Source organism: Gigantopelta aegis, chromosome 6 (assembly GCF_016097555.1).
Source record: "Gigantopelta aegis isolate Gae_Host chromosome 6, Gae_host_genome, whole genome shotgun sequence".
NCBI classification, from domain to species: domain Eukaryota; kingdom Metazoa; phylum Mollusca; class Gastropoda; order Neomphalida; family Peltospiridae; genus Gigantopelta; species Gigantopelta aegis.
The window spans coordinates 28,525,081-28,545,532 of NC_054704.1; the positions used below are offsets into that span (position 1 = coordinate 28,525,081).

At 36.1% G+C, this 20,452-nt stretch overlaps 1 long non-coding RNA gene across 1 annotated transcript; it reads left to right on the plus strand.

The window, feature by feature from the left end:
- Nucleotides 1-3,176: 3,176 nt before the first annotated feature.
- LOC121373915 lies at nucleotides 3,177-4,850 on the plus strand. Its single transcript, XR_005958152.1, has 5 exons — nucleotides 3,177-3,338; nucleotides 3,512-3,581; nucleotides 3,842-3,844; nucleotides 4,483-4,569; nucleotides 4,801-4,850. It is a non-coding gene; the product is annotated as an uncharacterized LOC121373915 (long non-coding RNA).
- Nucleotides 4,851-20,452: the final 15,602 nt, after the last annotated feature.

The window sequence follows — 20,452 nt, forward strand, 5'->3', positions numbered from 1 at the left end:
ACGAAACAAAAATATACCTTTTGAGAGTAACATGACAAAGCCAGTTCTTTATGAACTTGTGAAAAGTAACAAATGTGCAAAGCAATTTGTTACTGATGATATTGCTGAACGCCATGGGCACTTGTGTCTAAGACTGCCGCCAAGACATTCTGAACTCAATCCGATAGAACTGATCTGGAGTCAAGTCAAAGGGCACATAGCTCGTCATAATGACCACGGTGCGGATAGAACTTGCACATGCATTGAACTCTGTCACACCTACACACTTCTCTGACGCAGTTAAACATGTAATAAAGATGGAAGAAGATTTTAGAAAACAAAATAGTTTTATAAGAAATAAAATACCCCCTGTGATAGTCCCCCTTAACGAAGATAGTGATGAAGAAATGAGTTCATACCCATCAGGAGTATTACTTTAATGTATGCATGAACTCTTTAACACCAAAAACATTTATTTCCATATCATTCACTATCAAACAACCTAACAACCTATAAACTAATCGACTAGAAATACATATAGACTACACATACATACGAGAGAAATGTTTATTTAACGACACACTCAACGCATTTGATATACGTTTATGTGGCGTCAGGCAAAACGGTTAAGGAGCATTATGACAGTGAGAAAGAAACTCGCTACCGCCACATGGGCCACTGTTTCCGATAAGCAATTTTGATAAACAGTAAGGGACGTTTTATATGCACCATCCCATAGACAGGATAGCAGATACCACAGCCTTTATACATCAGTTGTGGTGCACAGGCTGGAACTAGACGCAACCCAATGGGTCCACCATGTGGGATCGATCAGTCGACCTACCATGAGCGAACGCTTTACCTCTGAGCTACGTCCCGCTCCATATACAAAAGAAGCCATAAGTGGGGTTGGGGTTGTGCAGAGGGTCACACCTCCACCAATCGCATGCATACCATATTCTTCTCTCTCTCCCTATAACCATATAACCATAGATTAAAATATGTCGAGTGCGTCGTTACATAAATGACGTTTCTCTCTCTCTCTCTCTTTCTCTCTCTCTCTCTGTCTCTGTCTGTCTGTCTCTCCCTTCAGCACGCGCGCTTGTGTATTCCACAATATAATTACAATATTTGATACATATTTTTTTTTCAAACTGAGGTTTTGTCACTTGAACTCCCCACCTGAATCCGCGCCTGCTTCATGTTTACAGATATTTTCTTAAATATAGGTCATACTACGATTTGTGCGGATAGGACGATAGAACCGAACATTAGTTTGAAACGCACTATAGAATGATGCTTTTGATATGCAAATGACCTTAGTTATTTATAGGCGAAATAACCTGCATTCAAACGACACAGAGATTTTTAAAAAGTGGAATTAAGTCAACTTCGTGCATTTTATATGATGATTTGTATATAAAACCTGTCGGGGTTTGGGTTTGTTTTCATGTAAATGGAAAGAAAACAAATATCGAATAGGAAATAAACGTAACATTTGCAAAAAACTTTGGGTTTACATAATTGAACAGGATAATAGTACAAATATTAGAACAATCAGAAACACGTTTAATATACAGACACTAATATATTTAATATGTAATTACAATCGTTAAAAGGTTTCTGTTAGTCGATAAGATCTTAAAAATTGCAGCAAACTCAGGAATGTCCCTTTAATTCTGGATGGAATTTAAAAGATTCCAAAACATTTCTGTTGCCAAATATATCATTTCTCGTCGGCTTGAGATGATCACAATACACCAAAATATGGCGCACAGTCAGTGTACACTGAGGAGGAGGGTCCTTTAAAATAAATGAATGCGTCAAATATGTATGACCGATGCGTGCACGGCACAAACCTACTTCATCCTTCTTGCACCGCCTGTAGGATGACTGCCACTCTCCCAGGACTGGCTTGACAGCATGCAGCTTGTTTGCAACCGCAGCATCCCAATCATCTTTCCAAGTCAAAAAGATATATTGGTTAATATGAAATTTAAAATCACTGTAGGGGACACCAACATGGACACGGGGCAAGTTCAAAGCAGACTTGGCAGCAACGTCTGTCTTTTCGTTACCCCTAATGCCAACATGGCTGGGTACCCAACAAAATATAACATCTTTATTGGCAATTGATAAAAAGACACACTTTCGTACAAGTTCATGTACTGTAGAGCTTGGAAGTTGGAGACACGAAAGTGAGTCTGTAAAAATAATATATTTGGATACACATGAATCCTTAATCTGTTCCAGGGCCCCGTTCCACGAAAGAATTGTAGCTAAGGTTAATTGTAGTGACTAAGGTGAATCTTACGGTTGGCATACGTAAGAATTACAACCGTTCCACGAAGCAACCTTTGATCGATCGTAAATCCTCTTCCCCTACTAACATGATGTAATTTACAATTAAAATCTGTTGTTATTAAATAACAAAAAAGTCGATTGTACTCAGCTAGAGTTATGTCTCTTTTCGCACTTGTTTGACAGACGACAGTAATATTATTATCGTCTGTCAACGTCAAGAGTGGGGCAACATATCAGGAGCTAAACGAGTGAGAAAATCAAACTTTAGTCATTCCGAATTAGAAATATTAACGGACGAAGTTATGAGTAATCATTCTGTATTATTTTCTTCGTTTTTGTCAACCGTAACCAACAAAAGAAAGATAGACATTTGGGATGGAATAGCAGAAAAGTTGGTGGTTTTAATTTAAAAATAATATAGCTTTTTTGTATAGAATTACGTAATTTAGGGCACATTAAAAATAACTAAATAATAGTTGGGTGAGGCTATATAGTCCGTCTAATCATTCTGTAAGAAAAAAAAATTGTAGGCCTAAATGTTTTTCCGGATTCCTTTTATGCTTTGAATTCAGCAGATTTGAGTCAATAGAAGAGATGGAATGCCTAAATATTACTTCTTTTTTTCCAGTTGTGAAGAATTCCTAACATAAACCTATTTCGAATTCAATGCCTGAATTTATTACAAATTGTCTTACAGATAACATTTTGTTCACATTTCTATAATATACACAAATATAATTTGACGACAAATACTAATTAATTTTAAATGTCGAATTTTATTTAATATTTTCAATTTTGTTATTGCATTGTAATGACAAATGAACAAAAATGCATGCAATTCAATTTCGTTTCAATATTTATTGGCACATAATATTTATTTTAAAAAACCCCACTCAACAGAACAAATTAAAGCGCAGTTATTGAAACAGAGAAATTGTAATTAATGTATGAACATTGCAGATGTCAGATAGGGAAGAAAGCCACCACTTGGAGAAGAGAGTCAACAATGACGGGGAGGGTCGGCACCACCTAATCTCAATGCCATTGAAGACAAGGTAAACTATAATTAGCTTTTAAACAAATACATCGGTAACTTTCAGCTACACAGTGATACAATAACACTGAACATTTCAATACACAATAACAAACATATACACCCACCCACGTACGATCCATCATTTATTCATTTCATACATTAATTATACAAGCACATACAATATTTTTATAGGTCTTGTCATTGATTCCAATTGTTCAGATAGAGGGAATAGAAGGTGGTGCAGAAACAGCACTAGTTGATGGTAATGTTAATTGAAAAAGAAAGAAAACAGTTATAATATATTAATTAAAGAACAAAATTGTGGACATATCAGGGTTTCTGCAAGAGTACAGAGGATAAAATTATGTACCCTAAAATCTTTAAATTAATGGATATATTTCATACATTTCAGATGTAGACGATAGTAAGAGAACTGCTGTTTAAAATTAATCAAAGCAGTGTCCAATTCAAAACATTTCAAACCCATGAGCCACTTATGTACCTCCAATTATTTTATGGCAGAAAGTTTGCATAATAATGTAAATATGCAGAAGCACATGAAAGAAATTAATGTCTTTTTTGAAACACTAGTTAGGTCATGAATTTAGGGTACTGGCTTCCACCCCAACCCTCTCTCTCTCTCTCTCTCTCTCTCTCTCTCTCTCTCTCTCTCTCTCTCTCTCTCTCTCTCTCTCTCTCTCTCTCTCTCTCTCTCATATCATATCAATATATGTATCCATATCTCTCTCAAAATTAAGTTTCTGGTAAAATGCCTGTCTCTATGTATCCATATCTCTCTGTAACAATAATTAAGCATTTCTGACCGACAATTTAAATTTCTCTTTAGAGTGGTGAATGTATATGTTACGTATATTTTCAAACACTTTCAGTCTTTAGATACAATAGTGGGAACAATTTTCTAAACATTTCTGTAACTGTAATACAAAAGACAACATGCATTATCTTGACCGACAATTTAAATGTATTTCTCTTTAGAGTGGTGAATGTATATGTTACGTTAATTTTTCAAACACTTTCAGTTTCCTTTAGATACAATAGTGGGAACAATTTTCTAAACATTTCTTGTAGAAAACTGATGTTCAAGTTAGACCGATGTTATTTGAAATCAACATGCATTTTAATACATTTCATTCAATTCTTAGACAACTTGAGCATATTAGTATCAGCAGATGATGTCATCGCATCCAGCAATACGTCTTCGCTTGCACCTGTCGATGAATCTTCACCTGGTAATGATAAGAAAAAACAAAAAACATTACGAAATGAATATTTTTTTTAATAATTAAGACATTGCTTACCTGTAATACTATAGTTTGTAAATCATTCAATTGTAAATAAATTAATTTACCACAAGTTTTTACAATTTAATAATTTCTCGAAATTGATATAAGGAAATGCTATTTACAAATTATTAACGCAAATGTTTCTTTTCATGATATAAGTATTATTTTTACTTTTAGAACCATTGTCAAATGATGACAGTCAGGACCAACAGAAGACACCGTGTAAGTTAACTGTTGATTATATGTTGTTTCAAATAACATTACAAATAAGGCTGCACTCTATTATTCCCGAACAGTAACTAACTGTTGGCATGTATGTGACTGAAGCGTACAAAGGCTAAAAATTAAAGTAAATAATAAAAATCTACGTAATATATTCAATGTAAAATAAAAAATTAAAAAATATATATGTATACATGTAATTACAGAAATAAATATTAAATATACTTTTTTTTTTCTTTTTTTTTTACATGTAAGTAGAAATATAACAATGCTTTTTCATGCACATTTTCTTGAAATTAGAAATGATAGTGGTATTGTTTTGCAATATTTATAATTTGTTAATGTAAATAATTCAATTTGTGTGTACAAAATTACATAATCTGATAGGAAATCTGATTTCACTGAGCTTGTTTTGACATAAAGGTATTTGACATACTAGTATCTAAATATTCTACTTTTCAGTACTTATATTAAGAAAAGTCCACTGTAAATTATCTGTATCATGGTTCATACACTTATTTACCAAGAAAATGCATGACTTTCCATTATTTCCACTGATAATGAAATTAACAGCAATTGAAAACTGCTTTAGACATTATACTATTTTTTCTCTCTCCAAAGGCTGTAAGACTAATACATTATAAATTAAAGAAACAAAATACTGATTTCTAAAACCAGATGCAACAAGAAATAATTATGACTCGGTTAACATTAATTGTTTTATGTTCAATATATGATCACGATTACTTGCTTAGCATGTACAAGTACATAAATTATAACTATCTGGTATTTACATTTTCAGTCCAACAGTGGGGGTGTTTTTCAATGCCATGCCATAATTTATCATAATGTAGTCAACATACTCCCCCAAAAAGTTAAAAGTATTATAACTGTTAAGAAAAAGAAGAGAACCCCTTCCCCCCAACAAAAAAACACATTTATTTTAAAAGATAACAAATAAACTGAACAAATATTAAAATTTCCAGTTTCAGGATATTTATGTAAATAAATTGTCATTATAATTTGGAAAGTATTTTGTTATGGTCATTTGTTTTTGGGTCAGTAGCAAAAACCAAACAGTTTGTTCTGTTATGCCTTAAGTCTTTAATCAAATGTCACATCGCAGAACAAACTGCAGTGTGTTCAGAATAACCAATAATGAAAAGAAACCTCAAGTAGAGAAATATTGCTCTATCAGTTGCCGTCTTATCGGCCGGCCCTCCTGCTGGTCTTGACAAGCATCCTGGTCAACTTGAAATGCGTCTGCATCTACTTCAGGAGGGTTAGGCAGCTTGAAATCCAAACAGAAGTTGTGGAGCTTAAAAGCTTCCATGATCACATGGGAACATCTTGTAGGGCTAAAAGGGAGGCATCCCGTACTTTTGTGCAGACATCTAACAAATGTTTACATACAAATACGGTTATTGTGGGATCGGAGTTTAGAATTTCAATTTAATAGGAAGCAAGCAATATTTTTGTTGGACATTATCATGATTATTACCATTATCATTATTATCTATTACTGAATGTGTGTGTATGCGTGCGCGCGTGTGCAAAAATGTCTAAATGATATGAAGAACCACACGTGTTGTTTTCATGGGTCATAGTATAAACATGTAAATTGTATGTATGTTTATTTACCATGTTTAGCACTACAGTATGAATTGAAAGCAGTTATCTGAACAAAATTAATAATGTATAAGCCTTGGAATATTTTGCAGGGCTCGATATATAAAGTAAAATATGGTACGCTGTTATTTCTTTCAAACAGGTCTAAAGAAATGTCATGCAAACAAAAAATGTGGTCTGCTGGAAATACAGCGACATGGGGTATGGGAAGGCTTTGTGATACTATTAGAAAAATTATGACTTCTAAGAGGCATTTTAGAGCAATGTGGAATTAAAATATAACACTATCATGATTCGTCTGATATTTTGTTCGCAATTGCAGATTTAATCAGTCATAACTGATGATTTTTGCTTACTGTGTTTTGTTTATTCAGCAATTCTTTCAAAGTTTTTTTTTGTTTTGTTTTTTTGAAAGGGCAGGGAGGAGGGGGATCGTGCAGCCGCCCTCATTTAATTTTCACCCAGCAAGAACACTTTATGGAATATAAAATTTGACAAATTGTTACCTAAATCTCGACTTCAGTAAACCAAATGCTCTTTCCACAGTATTCCGTGTCCTGCAGTGTGAGCTGTTGTACTTTTCCTCAGCTCTTGATTATGTTTCTGGTAATGGAGTCATCAGCCAGGGTTTGCAAGGATATCTGTTGTTCAAGGACAAATATGTAATGAAAAAAAATAATAAGAGAAAAAAGAAGAAATGAAACGGTGATAAATGCAATTAAATGAAAGATAAAACTAGAATTTTGTTTTGTTTAACACATTGATTTATTAATCATCGGCTACTGGATGTCAAACATTTTAGAGAGGAAACCCGCTACATTTTTCCATTAGTAGGTAACGAACGCACAAGTTGATCACATTTGTTCACAAGTCTCATCTGAACTGTCTCGCCCAAGATTCAAAATCTCTATTCTGTAATGCATATATTCATGGGCGTACATGGGGGGGGGGGGGGGGGGGGGTTCGACTCGGCTAATTTCATCAAAATCGGACAAGAAGTGGGTTTTTTTATCGCCATGGAAACTGTTCGTGCAATGATAAAGAGATAGGTGATTTATAAAAGTTTAACATTTTATATCTTGACTAATAATAAAGATATTCCGCTCAAATTTGGAAAAGACAATTATGGAGCTATTGCGACTGCATGAAAAAAATCGGGACCTTCAAAGATCAAAGGTCAAGGTCACTGCGAATGTGCATTGGTTTTACAATGTAGCGTTATAACTCAAAAACCGTACATGAGAAAATTTTTTTTTTTTTTTTTTTTCACGTCTTTGGATACCCTATCTGATAAAACAATAAAAACTCGAGCGAACCTATAATTGACGTCATAAAAAATACGTCAATATTTTAAATTTAACATGTAAAAGTTCTATACCTAAATTTTGATCTCTAACAAATATTGGAAGCGATTTCTAAAATTATAAAACAATTACAGTATATCTCTACTCGATGTGGCAATCTGTGTGCAGAATTTAAGATATGATAACAAAGTAAAATAGGTTTCCATGGCAACGAATATTCCCATTATGAAGTAGAGGCCAGTTTTTGAAAGTTTTACATTTTATATCTCAGCTGAGTCCACCTGCCAACCTGTAAACTTTCAACCTGTCCAACTATCTATCAACTGTTTCTACCAATCAGCAACAGTTTTCGCAAAGTATCATCCTCTGGACGACCTCTAGTTTTTTTTTTTGAGGGGGGGGGGGGGGGGGGGGGGGCCAAGCTCAAGCATGTACAATTTCAAGAACGTTGAACAAGTTCATTAGTTGTACATACAGCATGACCCAGGGTGGGGTGGCCGGCCGGGCCGCCCTCCAGTGTACACAGAAACAATATTACTATTGGGTGTGTGGGTGTATGTCGGTGATTTAAAGGGAGTCGAGGGAGTTCCCTGGCGAAAATTACATGAACTAACAAATATTACGTGATCTAACGTCATTTTCCCAATTTATCAATTTTATTGTGCTTGGCTGCAGATGGACAATAGGGCAGTCGTTTATTTGGGCAGCACTTAGTAATTTAGTCCGTGACCCCCTATTTTTTTTCATCTATGTTTTCCTATTATGACAACGCTACTCTATTCAAAATATGAATAAAATATTATTAGTAAATCAGAATGTTTTTTAATTAAGAATTACCTTTTCTGGCCCTTACATTTTTTGGTACAAACCGCGATCAATTATTGGCGGGGGAGACAATGTTTTTTTCTGAAAACTATCTCTATATAGGCTAGTTTAACAATGTTATTGACAGAACTTTGACAGATTGTGTCTTCTTTTATTCCCACACAGATCACGAGTTGAGCCTCTGAGTCACTCATCAACATCAGACAGCCAACAAGGTCTCTCTAAGCGTGACTACAGAGTTGTGCAGGTGGTGGGCGATGGAAGGTGTTTCTTTCGCTGTCTTTCAATTCACATGTTCCCCAATCTGCAAGTCACTCCGCGAAAAAACACAGGGGTACCGTCTGATATTCAAATCGACAAACAAGAAAAGCTGTGGGCAGATATTCTCCGCCAAGAAGTGGTCTCTACCTTGAACAGCGAATGTTCATACCTGGAGCTAAATGCCAAAAAGTACCCATTTCTGTTAGACAAAGGAGTTGGAGTTAAGTATTCTTCAATGAAAACACGGCTCACTAAAATGGCTCATGTCTTTGAGTATGCGGGGAATTTAGAGATTATGGGAGCAGCATACATCCTGAAACTCCCTATCCGTATTTATGAGGACAGGGGCAATGATTTTAATGTTATAGCAGTAATACCAACCGATCACTATAGTGGGCGAACCCCAGTGCGTATCCAATACAAGATGGATACAGCTGTTGCTGCAGGTCACTACAACCTGATTGTGCCATTCAATAACAAAACTGTTGTAAAATCATCACATCCCAAAAGTGTCATGCAATCAGTGATGGCGGTCGCAATGGGAGCCAGTCCAGTACAAAGAGCAGTTACCCTGCATTCACTAATCGTCCCATATTCTACAGAACTTCAATTTGATGACAAAGATCATGTGCCGTCTTCTCCTTCTGGACCAAATTCCCACTCCAGTTCTTCATCTCCGATCTCTAGTCGGTCAGTCTCAGACGAGCCGCCAGCAGTCCCTAGTCGGTCAACCTCAGACGAGCCGCCAGCAGCCCCTAGTCGGTCAACCTCAGACGAGCCGCCAGCAGCCCCTAATTTGCCAAGTTATTGCATGCATACTGCGACATCTGTTCCACCAGTGGACACCACGCCTCTACATGTAATTGATGACATCGGCAAGATTATTTGCGATACCATGAACAATAAAGAGATCCAGACTGCCATTGATGATCTTAGTCCAGGTCAAAAGTTCCACCTGCTGGTGAATAATTACCGTCCATCCTTTTAATATATTTTCCCCACTTGCTACATGAATAGATGTAATCGTTCATTCGAATATCACTGGCTTCAACGGTATCTATGGCTTCTGTACAGTCCAAAACTCGATGGCGTGTTTTGCGTGTGCTGTGCTCCGTTAGTCAAGGATAGGGGAAGTAAAGGTGCTATGGTGAACAAACCGTTTACGAAGTGGACAAAGCTGCATGAGGTACTAAGCGAACACGCAAAAACCGTCTATCATTGTTCTGCTTTAAGTGATGCCACCCACTTCAAAAGTTCCATTGAAACACCAAACAAAGGGATTCACTGCGTATTGGATCGATCAAGGCAAAGCAGAATAACAGAAAACAGACACATCGTAAAAATGATTGCCAAGTCCATTCTTCATTGTGGTAGACAGTGTATTGGACTGTGAGGTAAAGTCGAGAATGTATTGGATGAGGCCATAAACCCAGGTAATTTTCTTGCAACGCTAAAATTGCTTGGAGAATCCGATCCACTCTTACAGCAATGCACCACTGCACCACTGCAGATCCGCAATTTCCAAAAAAAACCTCACCCTTACTCAAATAACGCAATGTTATTAAATACATGAATCTCCGGTGATACGGGCTGTGAACGCCGAGTCGCCGACTGCAAGCTTTCCCTCACCATGTCAGTCAGCGACAAAATAGCAATACGGGGCAATCTGTATCTAGCAATCAGTTCATTGTCGGAAAGAGTGTCCAGTAGCCTTGTCCTATCCCTAAAAACACGTTCCTTTTTATAAACTTTTTCCGTTTCTTCCGTCAATAGAAAAAACGTAGCGATTTTAGTTTTGCAGCGTTCAGTTTACGGTCGCGATAGTAGTAACTAAGGTTGCTCCTGACCTATTGTTAATTTTCACCGTAACTTACGACGATAGTAAGCTACGCCGCTTCGTGGAACGTGTTGGTCATCGTAGGAAAAAGTTACGGTCGCGATAGTAGGTACTTACGACGATAGTAGTGCTAAGATCGCTTCGTGGAACGGGGCCCTGGGCTTTAATTACTGCCCAGGTTCCATATACTTACCATTTGTGACACCCAATAGCCAATTTTTGTGCTGGGGGTGTCGTTAAACATCCATTCATTCCTAAAGGGGACCGCTCTATAGTCCGAAGGTTCAATGGTCTGGAGGTTCACTGATCCGAAACACTGTACTCCGTGAACATAGCCTAATATTTTACTACGTCTAATATGTGCATGGTATAAATAGGGCGTTATATGTTAACATGTATTTTACTCTTTATAATTTGGATAGTGGAAATGACATTTTATTCACATCATGCCAAAACACCACACATATATACTAGTATATAGCTTTGGAACATGCAACATATTTTAATTTTCTTCAGTAGTCTCCCAAGTCTTGTATAGTTTCTTTTGGACGTCCGTATATTTATTACAACACACATTACTGAAATCAAAAATGGTGCTAACCCATGGGCCACCCTTATTAGTTTTTGCAATAAAGACATTTATAAAATGGTAGTACATGGAATTATTTGGATATAGTATTTTGTAGGGAGAAGCAACTTTTGGAGGTTTCAGCGGCGGCAGCACCAAAAATACACATCGGCTATTGGGTGTCACAAATGGTAAGTATTTAGAGAATAACTAACGAGCTACGATAAATTATGAATTATCTATCCCGAGTGAATGAATGTTGTAAACCCGAGCCTTTTAAGCCAGCCAATCAGTGGCTGTATAAGCAATCTGCACACTGCAGAGATCGAAAAAATATTACCCCATATATTTGAGCCCATATGGGTAATAAATGAAAATATTATTTATATATATTTATGTAAAACCACAGTGTAAGGAGATGTGTGTGTGGGATAATACAATATATAAAATCAAGTTAAGTGTATTTTAAAACTTTGTATAGAAGTCAAAGTGTTTTAAAAACGTTACAATTAATTCTGGATGGAATTTAAAAGATTCCAAAACATTTCTTTTGCCAAATATATCATTTCTCGTCGGCTTGAGATAATCACACTCCACCAAAATGTGGCGCACAGTCAGTGTACACTGACAATGTTCACACTGAGGATGAGGAAAATAAATGAATGCGTCAAATATGTATGGCCGATGCGGGCACGGCATAAGACTACTCCATCCTTCTTGCACCGCCTGTAGGATGACTGCCACTCCCAGGACAGGCAAACAAATCAACAAACTAATGTCCTTCAGCTTAACACTTGAGGTCTTGCTTCTCTGCTGCCACCTGTAGGAAACTGTCTGAACTTCCAGGGAGAAGTTGGTTGTATTTTTCAGTTGTTACACCAATGACAAGTAAACCGTGGGACAAGTACTCAAGTACTTCTTAATTTAAAAAGTATTTTCGTGATCGAGTTTTGCGCATGCTACACTATATCTGGGCTCATACACTCGGCATCTGCATTGGTTTTGTCCATATCAAACCAGAATTGATAATGCTGCCTAATGATCTTATAGTAAGAAGTGATGTAGGGACACGTTACCCCAATGACATTTGGCATACAATATGTGTTAGATCAATAGTATTTCAGGCACAGAGTGGCATGTATTGTAGGGGAGACCGGGGTTGGTTGTCACACGGGTTGGTTGTCACAATGGCCATATCTCTTCCATTAAACGGCATAAGCATACTGGACTAAGACAGGTATGTAGCTTGAAATGTTTATATTTCGTCATATTTAAATTACAGAGAATTCACGCATTATTCTGAGATATTTGACGCATGCATATGTTATAAAGAAGGACCCTCCTCATAAGTGTGGACATTGTCAGTGTACACCGACTGTGCGCCAGATTACCCTCAATAAATGAATGTTTAACGACACCCCAGTACGAAAAATACATCGGCTATTGGGTGTCACAAATGGTAAGTATTTGAAACTATTATTTGTAATAATTAGAACCACAGTGTAAGGAGCTGTAGGGGAAAGTATACTACAATACATAAATCAAGGTAAAGTACATTTTAAAATGAAATCAGTGTTTTAAAAATTTTAAAATTGAATTTAAAAGATTCCAAAATATTTCTGTTGCCAAATATATCATTTCTGGTCGGCTTCAGATGATCACAATCCACCAAAATGTGGCGCACTGTCAGTGAACACTGACAATGTTCACACCGAGGAGGATGGTCCTTTACAGGGACATTCCCGAGTTTGCTGCAATTTTTAAGATGTCATTCACTAAAAGAGATTTTTTAACGATTGTAATTACATATCAAGTATATTTTTTCTGCATAAAATATTAGAGGCTGTATATTAAACGTTATTCTGATTATTCTAATATTTGTACTAGGTTAATTTTAATTTTATTTCCTATGGACTTATAAAACTGGAATAAATTTCCCTTTGATCGACCGTATTAACATGGCTGTCATTATTGAGCTTGCTCTTTAGTTATTGTTCTCCAAAGTACGATCGATTATATGGTCCAGTTAACTAGTTTCGTTAATGGAGAATTGGTGTTAACCAATTGACAATTCTCACTCAGCCCTATAAATGTGACCCCATGTCAGGGTTATTTATACCCATGTTTTCTAAAACCTACCTGGCACTTCTGTGGATTGATAATAAAGTTGGATCGTTAAGTATCTCTTTGTTGTTGTTATTTTATAAATATGTGTCAACGTTTAAAACATTTGTGTCGTCATACTCGTAACATACAACACATTTGGAGACTATATCAACTAAATACGATGCATCACTGACGAAAATGATGGCTGATGATATTCCATATATTGAACTTGTGCATACTTTTATATCACTTTGGTGAAACCCTTGCATATTTATCTTTTTATCGTTTTAGATGAAAGTGATGGACTTGACATCTGTGGTGGCAGTACTCATTTTGGGTTCCACCAGTGGGACAGGATAATGGATATGCTCATATTTCCCGAACACCTGGTAACTTCACTATTTTGACAGTGATTCATGAGTACATGTCATCACAGCTGTATTTATTCCAATGAACTTTGTTCTATGCTAGTATCAGATTTACGTAATGAGTGGCAGTCCTTCTTTGAGGGTGCAGAACGGATGACACTGTATTGTCCAGGATCCAACCAGTTATCGCTTTGACAAGTTGCATTTGTAAAACACTGGAAAGAATTATCAACCGTAGACTTGTCTGGTACCTGGAGACCCACAAATTGGGGTTCAGATATAGATGTAGCACGGTCGATTATGAAACGTTTTGTTACGGATGTTTTCATCCATAACCAGCATTCGATATCGGTCTTTTTTGACCTGGAGAAAGCTCATGATACCACGTGGACGTGTGGAATTTTGAAAGACCTCCATGGCATGGGCCTAAGAGGTCGTATGCCTGACTTTATCTCTAATTTCGTTTTTTTTAAAATAGGTCTTTCAAGGTACGAGTGGAATCTACGTTATCTGATTCTGACTCCCAAAAGATGGGTGTGTCTCCAAGTAGCATACTGTCAGTAACTTTATTTTGTGTGCAAAATTATAGCACCACCCAGTGTTGTTAGTTCGTTATATGTCGATTTTTTTTCAGATTTCCTTCAGGTCTTCTAGTATGATAGATCATTGAACCTCAGTTGCAGTTTTGTTTGAATAAACTTCAACAATGGATTTCAAATCTCATAATCGAAGACTGTATGCACAGAAAAGAGTTCACTATTTAGATGCTCAGCTGTTTCTAGACAAATATCCAATTCCAGTTGTGAAGGAGACCAAATGTCTCGGGGTAATTTTTGACAGGAGGCTATCTTTTGTTCGTCATTTACAGTATGTTAAAACAGGGCTTAAAGGCCCTCGATATTTTAAATCATTGACAAGACTGGATGGCGAGCAGATACAAAGGTTATGTTCCGGCTATAGAGATCTCTAGTGAGATAAAAACTTGACAATGGATCCATTGTATACAGATCAGCACGCAAGTCATACTTGCAGATGCTAGATCCTATACACAACTAGGGACGTAGGCTTTGTCTTGGTGCTTTCAGAACATCTCCTATCCAGAGCTCGTACGTTGATGCACACGAATCTAGTCTGAGTGCTAGACGTGCGAATCTTCATCTGCAGTATGCCACTAAGATTAAATCAACGCCAAAACATCCTGCACATAATAATACGTTGTTTGATAACAAATATATCAAGTTATTTGATGCGAAGCCGAATGCCATTTGGTCTTCGCATTAAGCAGTTTCCAACATTGATTTATCAGACGGGGTTTTTTCACCTTGTGTATCAAACCGCAGGAAGGATGAAGAAGTCTTGTGCTGTGCCCGTATTGGCTATACGTATTTCACGCATTCATTTATTTTAAAGGGACATTCCTGAGTTTGCTGCAATTTTTTAAGATGTCGACTAAGAGAGACTTTTTAACGACTGTAATTACATACCAAATATATTTTTCTGCATTAAATATTAGTGGCTGTATATTAAACGTGTTTCTGATCGTTCTAATATTTATACTAGCTTAAATTTTATTTTATTTCCAAAAAGATTTTTTCGTACGTACGAAATTATTTGAAGACAAAATCCAGTTTGGGCTTCTTACAAATACAGAAACACATTGAATTATACAGACACTGATATTCTAAACAAGAAAATATATTTAATATGTAAGTTTAATCGTAGAAATATTTTATTAGTCGGAAACATCTTGCAATGCAGCAAACTCGGGAATATCCCTTTAAACAATTAGTATAATGAATGACAGAGCTCCGACATTACACAATAGCAGCAAATAAGCAAGTAATTACTACTAACTGTCAAAAATAAATATTCTGTTTTGTCGAGTATTAAATTTAATTAACAAAAGTCCAGGGCCTTGTTCCACGAAGCGAACTTAGCCCTAAGATTACCTTAAAGGGACATTCCTGAGTTTGCAGCAATTTTTAAGATGTTATCGACTAACAAGATACTATTTAGCGATTGTAATTACATATCAAATATATTTTTCTGCATACAATATTAGTGGCTGTATATTAAACATGCTTCTGGTCGTTCTAATATTTGTACTAGGTTAAATTTCAATTTATTTCCTAAAATAGTTTTTTTTGTACGTACAAAATTATTTGAAGAGAAAATCCAGTTTGGGCTTCTCACAAATATTAAGACGATCAGAAAAACATTGAATATACAGACACTGATATTCTAAACAAGAAAATATATTTAATATGTAAGTTTAATCGTAGAAATATTTTATTAGTCGGAAACATCTTGCAATGCAGCAAACTCGGGAATATCCCTTTAAACAATTAGTATAATGAATGACAGAGCTCCGACATTACACAATAGCAGCAAATAAGCAAGTAATTACTACTAACTGTCAAAAATAAATATTCTGTTTTGTCGAGTATTAAATTTAATTAACAAAAGTCCAGGGCCTTGTTCCACGAAGCGAACTTAGCCCTAAGATTACCTTAAAGGGACATTCCTGAGTTTGCAGCAATTTTTAAGATGTTATCGACTAACAAGATACTATTTAGCGATTGTAATTACATATCAAATATATTTTTCTGCATACAATATTAGTGGCTGTATATTAAACATGCTTCTGGTCGTTCTAATATTTGTACTAGGTTAAATTTCAATTTATTTCCTAAAATAGTTTTTTTTGTACGTACAAAATTATTTGAAGAGAAAATCCAGTTTGGGCTTCTCACAAATATTAAGACGATCAGAAAAACATTGAATATACAGACACTGATATTCTAAACAAGAAAATATATTTAATATGTAAGTTTAATCGTAGAAATATTTTATTAGTCGGAAACATCTTACAATGCAGCAAACTCAGGAATGCCCCGTTAAGCGCATAGCTACCCTATGCACTTAAGTTGATCTTAGGGCTAAGATCGCTTCGTGGAACGGGGCCCAGGTAACAGAAGAATATTATAATATTCCGCATTTTCATATATTATATGGTATATGATTGTACTCGATCATTCTGTACTGAAAATCAATAAAACCAATTGGTTCAGAACATATTTTCACCACAACATGAACTTGACAATAAAATTCTGTATTGATAACGACATTGTATAACCCTGTAACATCATTGTTAATGAAGTAGTCCACTGGGACTTAGAAAACAAAATGTTCAAAGTTCAAAACGCTACGGGTATTATTTACAGTGGATAGTTGCGAGAATAAAACCGACATTAATGGCCGGATATCGTTAATACAAATGTAATGCTGGTATGTTCATAGTATAATTGCTGTACATTATCTGAAAAGGGTGTTTTCGAGTTTGTGCAGAAACCTTTTAACTGACATCGATTTTGAATTGATTCGCTGTAATTGTGTAAGAAAATAAGACGGATCATAGTTGTTTTTAACGTAGGTGGGGGTAACAGGCAAAGGTTGTTCCCAGAAAAATGCCCTTTTTATTTCAAAAGGAAGAAATGCTTTATTCAACGACGCACTCGACACTTTTCATTTACGGTTAAATGACATATGAGAAAAAAACTCGCGTTCGTTACTACATGAGCTATTCCTTTTGATTAGCAGCAAGGGATTTGTTTTTTTATATATGCACAATCACACAGGCAGGATTGTGGAGCACTGTCTAGGACCAGCTCAATGGGTCCACTAACTGGTATAGATCCTAGATCTATTGCGCACAAGGATATTGGACTACGACCCGCTTTCCTTTTAGTTTAGAAGTGTCATTTTTATATAGATGGAGAAGATCTTAATGCTGTGATCTAGGGCCTTCACGAATCCAAAATATTGGACTCTGGTACCCAAGGGTTAGACTCGACCCGAACCCGAGTACCCGACATTTACATGAGATGATGATGAGAGAATATATATATATATATATATATATATATATATATATATATATATATATATATATATATAAAAGAGTGCTGTTGCTTAAACGAGTATTAAGAGTCCTGTGAACGCACTCGATTCTTGCTGGACTCTGCCCGTGCCCGAGTACTCGTAGAGACCATCTGTGATCCGATTATTTTTACTGCCTACAATGACGCCTAAATATTTTTAATTCATATTGCACAACAGCTCATGGGCGTCATTTGGTGGGGGACAGGGGGGACATGTTCCCCCCCACTTTTAGCAGTGGGGGGGGGCAATATCTGATGTCCCCCCCCCACTTTACTCTAAATAATGTTCTCAGACAGCCACAATGACCTTCATTTTTCAAAATTTTATGGGGGGGGGGCATGCCCCCAGACCCCCCTAGAGTCGCTTCACGCCTAGGGCACTCGCGATTAGTCGCACGAAATATTGTTAGAACCCAATTGTCCCCCCCCCCACTTTTTCCTTGCAAATGACGCCCATGCAACAGCTACATAATATTATATTGTATTAAAACAAATGCTGTACGTTATTAAAATTAGGAATCCTCTTAAAATTGTGCACGATCTACTTCTTCTATTTTATTAAAAAACTAAATAATAATAAATTGTTGTATATTCCATAACTCGCCGCTGTAGACGAAAAGATTAGTCTCTTCTAAATAAAATGGTTAACTAGCATATATACAGGGTCGTAGCTAGGATTTTTTGTTGGGGGGGGGTGTGTGAACTGAGTAGTTAATAGTCTAAAACAGTTAAGAAGAGAATTTTCTTTAAGTTTCTATAATGCTTTCCGGATTTTTTTCGGGGGGGGGGGGCAACTGCCCCCTTGACACCGCCACCACCCCCGCGCTAGCTACGTTCCTGATATATAAACCCCGATGTTGGAGCTTTAAAATACATTCACACAGAGATGTATAATGAACAAAATATTAATTTTTGTTGTGAAATGAAACGATTTTACCTTGACTTAAAAAACCCTAGTCCCAAACAAAAATAAATATAAATCCCAATAATTTTATTTACTACTAAATGTTTTTGTTTTATTAAAACATCCAATAATGATGACCGACATTTTGAATTTGACAAAGAACTGGCTTGTATTTCAGTGCACGAATATATATATATATATACTTTTTTTCTTCTTTTTTTTCTTTTCTTTTCTTTTTTTTTTTTTTTTTTTTTTTTTTTTTTTTTGGCATCATTAATCCTACCGGTGACGGACAATGGATTATTACTGTACATAGTTCTGGGCTACTTCTATTCCCTGCCAATATTTCTTTGGCGTGACGTCAACAATGCTTTTACGTTGTAATATGCTTATTGATGTAAAAGCGATACTACGCACATTCATCTGAATATAGTTTAACTTAGAAATGTGCGAAAAGATCGCTGTTTGACATTTATAATCATATTTATTTTATATGTATTAAAGGGACATTCCTGAGTTTGCTGCAATTTTAAAGATTATATTAACTAACAGAGACTTTTTAACGATTGTAATTACATATCAAATATATTTTTCTGCATAAAATATTAGTGGCTGTATATTAAACGTGTTTCTGATCGTTCTGATATTTGTACTAGGTTAAATTTAATTTTATTTAAAATTATTTGAAGACAAAATCCAGTTTGGGCTTCTTACAAATATTAAGACGACCAGAAACACATTGAATATACAGATACTGATATTCTAAACAAGAAAATTTATTTTACAATGCAGCAAACTCAGGAATGTCCCTTTAATATAAAATATCTGTGCATGGATCTAATACTACCTAATGTTGACATCTAACTACTGTGCTGTTCTATTCCAATATTCCCTGCAAATATTGTTTATTTAATTGCTTCTTGATCGATGAAGTAGGAAGTTGGGTGTGCAGGTATTGGGTGGGGAAAAGAGGGTTGATTGGCGAGCGATGGCCCCTCCCCCTCCCCGGCAATAAATATTAATAGAGAATACAAGATATGTTCGCAAGAAACATTGAACACAACAGGCAAAAAAAAGCCATGTTTTACATTTTAAAAAAGTCAAATGAACTTTCTTTGTCGATAGAATATAGACTTCAGCTGTTTGATGCAATAGTTGAAAATAACCGGCCTCGGTGGCGTCGTGGCAGGCCATCGGTCTACAGGCTGGTAGGTACTGGGTTCGGATCCCAGTCGAGGCATGGGATTTTTAATCCAGATACCGACTCCAAACCCTGAGTGAGTGCTCCGCAAGGCTCAATGGGTAGGTGTAAACCACTTGCACCGACCAGTGATCCATAACTGGTTCAACAAAGGCCATGGTTTGTGCTATCCTGCCTGTGGGAAGCGCAAATAAAAGATCCCTTGCTGCCTATTGGAAGAGTAGCCCATGTAGTGGCGACAGCGGGTTTCCTCTCAAAACCTGTGTGGTCCTGAACCATATGTCTGACGCCATATAACCGTAAATAAAATGTGTTGAGTGCGTCGTTAAATAAAACACTTCTTTCTTTCTTTCTTTCTAGTTGAAAATATAAATATTATAGAAAAGATTCATATTCAATTCTTACAATATTTAGCGCCTGTCAGGAAAAGTACTCCAATATATATGTGACATGGTGAATATGGAAGAACACCCTCTATCTCTGAAAATAAATCTAAGAATAATTTGCTTTTGGTCACGACTGTTAACGGCTAAAAGCCTAAAACCATCTGTAACGGCTTACCAAATAATGTATTACGATTTTATTCAATTCGGTACGCATTATAAATGGATAATTAACATCAGAGATCTATTTTACCAGCTTGGATTGAATAACGTTTGGGAC